The following is a 6,000-nucleotide window of genomic DNA, read 5'->3' as shown; positions in this document are numbered from 1 at the left end:
GAAGATTCCTTTAGGGCTGAAAGATGCTCAGCCGGAAGTGGGAAAGCAGAGGGAGGTTCCATCCATAGAGGAGGGTGGAGCTGGGCTGAGGCTCAGAGCCGGACAGAAAGTGCTCTGCAGAGGAGGAGAGCAGGAGTTTCTCACAGAGGCGGGAGGGTCTGTAGTTGCACACCCCACCCCACCCCCACCCCACCCCTATCCCGGAGCAGAGCAGGACTTGCTCTGGGACCCGACACTGGCTCATCCTGGTTCAGGCTTAAGGGAGGGATGGGGAGCTGCCCAGGAGGGGGCTATAGAGAGCAGTGGGCTTGCGTATTCCGCAGAGGTTTTAGATTTTATGTCATGGAAGAGCTTTGAGAGGCCAGATCCCTTCAGATTTGTAAGCTAGGGCTCTTGCAGCTGTGGCAGTGGAAGACCACTGTCTAAAACTAACCAACTGGGCAGCTCCGGTGGCTCAGCGGTTTAGCACCACCTTCAGCCTGGGGCGTGATCCTGGAGTCCCGGGATCGAGTCCTGTTTTGGGCTCCCTGCATGGAGCCTGCTTCTCCCTCTGCCTGTGTCTCTGCCTCTCTCTCTCTCTGTCTCTCTCATGAATAAATAAATAGAATCTTAAAAAAAATAATAAAACTAACCAATTGATTTCTGCTCTGTGCTCAGGAAATGCGTCCCATTTCCCTTGGCCTCAATCTGCTGCTCACGCTGCTTTCCACCTTTCAAGGATTTGGTTTATTAGACAAAAAGGCTCCACTGTTCTACTCCAGCAGCACTACTGTCCTGTGGACAAAATTTCTGAAGGGTGCAGGTCAGATCTTGTCTGAGTTGCAGTTGGTTCCTTTGTGTTCATTAACTCTGGGCACAGATCTGGGCAGAAGTTGTGGTTTAAGTGGAGCCCGGTTACAGAAATTCAGCCCACCAGTGGAACCAGCCTCTTGTTGGGCTCTCCCAGAGCTGCTCAAGCTGACTCTGTAAAATCAGTGGAGGAAGACAACCCCACCCCCCATAAGGATCCTGCTTGCGGCCGATTTGAGCATGCCTACATCAGTACGCTCCTTCCTGAATTTGGGTCAGTTCTGCAATAGGAACATTATGTTCCTCTCGCCAAGGAGCATGTTGCTGGCTGCCTGGATGCTACATGATCTTCCCAAGGAGAAGGCACTAGTCTGTGCCCTCCGCAGGCCCACTGTATCATTTCAGAGCTGGGCAGGCTAGCCCGTACCACCAGACTTGGCTGGGCTCTGCTCCGAAATAAGCAAGTCAGGAGGGACTGCTTCCACAAAGGACACTCCTGGGAGACAGATGCATGAGTCACAGAACATACCAGGCAAACTTATCGCCAAGCACAACTTGATATTATTGAATGATAGCTTGGAGGATGTATTTCAGAGAAGTGCCCCTTCCGTTTTTAACTGAGGAGCCAACATTATCAATCACTGAATATAGACTGTCTCTGGTCATATTTCTTGTGAATTATAAAACCACTTCCTGGGGCGCCTGGGTGGCTCAGCAGTTGAGCGTCTGCCTTTGGCTCAGGGTGTGATCCCAGAGTCTGGGGATCGAGTCCCATGTCGGGCTCCCTGCATGGAGCCTGCTTCTCCCTCTGCCTGTGTCTCTGCCTCTCTCTCTCTCTCTCTCTCTCTCTCACGAATAAATAAATAAAATCTTAAGAAAAATCACCTCCTGCCACCTGTTTCAAAGATGGCTGTGTAAAGAAGTTGTGAGGGCAGCCCAGGTGGCTCAGCGGTTTAGTGCCACCTTCAGCCTAGGGCGTCATCCTGGAGACCCTGGATCAAGTTCTACATCAGGCTCCCTGCATGGAATCTGCCTCTCTCCCTCTGTCTGTCTCTGTCTCTCATGAATAAATAAATAAAATCTTAAAAGAGAAGTTGTTGTGATTGGATATTAGTTTTCTGGCCACCCTTCTGAATAGCAACCGTTTCCTTTTTGTGGAATTATATCTTCCCCATGCAGTGGGGTCTGCTGGAGCTGTAGTCTGGGGCCACTGCCCTCCTTTAGCTAAACATCAGGCTCATGACTCAAGATGGACCGATCATATTCTCCTCACCAAGAATTTGTATCTTGAGCAGAGGAACAAAGAAAGTAAATCCATTGGATCATTTATTTTGCCCTCGGAAAGTTAGGGGTATTGCTTGTTCTCGCTGTGAAACCAGTGAGCATCTGGTAAACTCCGTCTTCCTTAATCACCCAGAGCAGATCTCCGGGCTGACAACCAAAGAATCCTATCTGATACCACTGCCCTGTGTAGACTACCCTGCTCGCCTTGGCTAGAGGGCCAGCTTGGCATGAGTTGCCCAAGGACCACTAGTTGAGATCACCTGTTTCATCTCAAGTGCCACTAGGACCGACGCACCTGGGAAGAGTAGGCTTTGCCACCAGCTGCTGCAAAGTAGGCAGTGTTGGTTGTTTCACTGTTCACTCAGCACGCCACGCTGGGCTCTGAGGCCTGCATCGGACGACTGTGTCGTCCTAATTCACTTGTGTCTGATAATAGCTTGTCTACAATCACCGTTTTGTCACTAGCCCACTTCACATTCACGTCAGAAATCGGACTTCTGTCCCTACCACTCCTAAGTGCTCACATCAAGCGACTGGTAGTCTCTTGTTTTCCAAACCTAAGGGACGTTTCGCAGCTTTTCTCTTTCCCGACTTCACCTGCAGTGCATGTGCGCATGCTCCAGCCCTGTCTGTCTCCAACCCCTTCCCAGCCAATCTCCTCATCCTCTCGAACTGAGCTCATCATCTCTCCCCCTCGGTCCCTCCCCATCATGCTCTCTTCCTGTCTGGGATCCTTGTCCTTGTTAATAGCCCTTAGTCACCCCAGCTGGGAACCCAGGTATTATTCTGCTGATTCCGTCCATTCCTTAACCTCTCACAGCTAGTGAGTCATCCGTCCCTTGAATGCCTGACCTCTCTCTTCTCCATTTCCTCTATGACCTATGGCCTTCATTCAAGTCTTCATTGTCCTGAAGTGTTGCCAGAGTTTCTTACCTAGTTTCCCTGCCACAACCTTTCCTCCCCTCTAAGCCACTCCTGCTACAACTGGCAGAGTGATCCTTGCTAAATATGCATTGCTTCAAGGATTTCCCGTGACCTACAAGCTTCCCAGCCTGCGTGTGCACTTCTTCATAACCTGGCCTTGGCGTATCTGCCCTGCCTCATAAATTACCTTCCTTCCTTTGTTGTCTCCTCTCCAGTGGTGCTACTTTATAGTTCCTTGTACAAACACACGAGTTTCATACTATCCCCCCCCCCCCCGCCCGCCAGCCACCGCGTCCCTCCTTACTCTGATGTCATTCATCTGATAAACACATCTACTCATCTTTGGAAAACTCCATTCAGCAACTATCTGGATAAACCTTTACCTCTGCAGGTAGAAGTAGCCGTTCTCATGTTTGGGCCCTTCCCATCCCACTGCATGTATCTCTCCCCCAAATTTAGGGATAGTCCCCAAGACCACACTGAGGTTTGATAATTCTCCAGAAGAACTCGCAGAACTCCCTGAAAGCTGTTATACTCACCGATAGACTTTGTCACAGTGAAAGGAAACAGATTATCAGTTAGCCAAGGGGAGAAGTGCATGGGGCAGAGTCCTCAAAGTTCCAAACGTGGATCTTCTCGCCCTCTTCCATTGGAATCACGAATAGCAATAACTTCCTGGGAGCTGCGTCTGAGAGAACTCACGGAGTACTGCCAACCAGAGACTCTCACCTGGGCCTTGTGTCCCAAGTTTTCGTTGGGGCCTGGTCATTTAGACCTCAGCCTCCAGCCTCTCCAGAGGTCTAGCTGATAACACATGATCCACAGCCCTCCTTTCCCCCAGTCACATTGTCAGTCTATCCGGTATGGCTAAAGACCCCCAGGTAAACAAAGAAACTTTTTTTTTTTTTTTTTTAAGATTTTATTCATTCATGAGAGAGAGAGAGGCAGAGACACAGGCAGAGGGAGAAGCAGGCTCCATGCAGGGAGCCCGACGTGGGACTCATCCGGGGTCTCCAGGATCACGCCCTGGGCTGAAGGTGGCGCTAAACCGCTGAGCCACCCGGGCTGCCCACAAAGAAACTTTCTTAGGACACTTCTAAAGGCTTAGAGGTGATTTCCTAGGAGCCAAGGGCAAAGGCCAGCTTCTCTCTGAGCAAGGCTAAATTCTTTACTACACATTCCCTCTATTAGATTGCAAGCTCTTTTCTGTCAGAGACCTGGTCTTATTGATCATGCCAGTGCCTGGCATTTATTAAAATGTTGGTTGGGTGGATCAAATGATGAGCTGGGATGAGAAGGCAGTCAGAGGGACAATCCCTCTCTACTGCACAGAAGAGTGACCGTGGAGAGGAGGCTGAGTAGAGGTGTGTGGTGGGCTACCAACGGGTGGTTGGATATGCTGCAGAGTTCTAAGAACAAGAGCTATATTTAGTTCTCTGAATGTGCGTAAAAGGACAATCTAGGGGCAGCCCGGGTGGCTCAGTGGTCTAGTGCCACCTTCAGTCCGGGATGTGATCCTGGGGACCTGGGATAGAGTCCCACGTCGGGCTCCCTGCATGGAGCCTGCTTCTCCCTCTGCCTGTGTCTCTGCCTCTCTCTCTCTCTCTCTCTGTCTCTCATAAATAAATAAATAAATAAAATCTTAAAAAGAAAAAAAAAAGTTAAAAAAAAAAAAAGGACAATGTAGGGCAGCCCGGTGGCTCAGCAGTTTAGTGCCAACTTGGCCCAGGGAGTGATCCTGGGGACCCGGGATGGAGTCCCACATCAGGCTCCCTGCATGGAGCCTGCTTCTCCCTCTGCCTGTGTCTCTGCCTCTCTCTCTCTCTCTCTCTCTCTCCCTCTGTGTCTCTATGAATAAAAAAATAAAATCTTTAAAAAAATTTTTCTTTCTAGTAAGGAAATGAGCAAAACCTCACAATGCATATTTTTAAGCAGATGTGGTCATTTGTTTCATGCGTTCTGATATGTAGGGCAGGAAAAGTAGACAAAAAAAGCCTTGAGATTTTAGCAAGAGTCTGACTGACGGCTTGTTTTGGTAAAATGAGCTGGTTTCTGAGTTCCACCCTGTCTTAGGATTCTGTGAGTATACCCAATCTTTATGTCAAAAAAAGAACCAAATTTATTTTTTAAATTAATTTATTTATTTTAGAGAGAAAGAGCAAGCGTACAGGAGGGATGGACGAGCAGAGGGAGAGGGAAAGAGAGTCTTAGGCAGACTCTGCACTGAGTGTGGAGCATTTGCAGGGCTAGATCTCATGACCCTGAGATCACAACCTGAGCTGAGACCGAGAGTCAGACGCTTAACCTACTGTACCACGCAGGCGCCCCTAGAATCAAATTAACTTAAAAAAAAAAAGATTTTATTTATTTATTCATGAGAGACACAGAGAGAAAGAAAGAGAGAGACAAAGAGGCAGAGACACAGGCAGAGGGAGAAGCAGGCTCCATGCAGGGAGCCCGACGTGGGACTCAATCTCGGATCTCTAGGATCACACCCTGGGCCGAAGGCAGGGGCTAAACCGCTGAGCCACTCAGGGATCTCCAGAATCAAATTAACTTACAAATTTTGTTTCCCCACCAAGTCCTGAGAGGTTTGGTCTTGGGTGTTGCTGTGACTGGGCCTCACCCCTGCGCCCCTCCCCAGGGGGTCCACCGCAAGGCGCAAGGCGAGGCAAGGAGGAGAGGCCTGGGAGAGCTGCAAGGTCAGCAATAGTGAAGATGAATGAAGAGTGGCCTCCCTCAGGCAGCAAATGTGTGAGGGAAGAGACCGAGTCCCTAACCTGGGATGTGCGCATCGGTTTCTCACAGGGGTTCCCATTCCCGGTGAGAGTGATGGTTCTGAAAAGTGGACTTTTGTGTCTGTTTTGAGGCAGTAAAGTGGCCAGAGGCAGCCTGGCAAACTAGGAGGTAGGCCTCCGGATGGGGCCCAGCCCAGGGGATGCTCCTCATCCTGAGAGACGGCGTGGAAGCAGAAGAGACAACATTTGGCAGCCAGAGGCTTCT

This window comes from Canis lupus, chromosome 30, assembly GCF_011100685.1.
Source record: "Canis lupus familiaris isolate Mischka breed German Shepherd chromosome 30, alternate assembly UU_Cfam_GSD_1.0, whole genome shotgun sequence".
Taxonomy (NCBI): Eukaryota; Metazoa; Chordata; class Mammalia; order Carnivora; family Canidae; genus Canis; species Canis lupus.
This window is presented reverse-complemented; position numbering follows the sequence as displayed.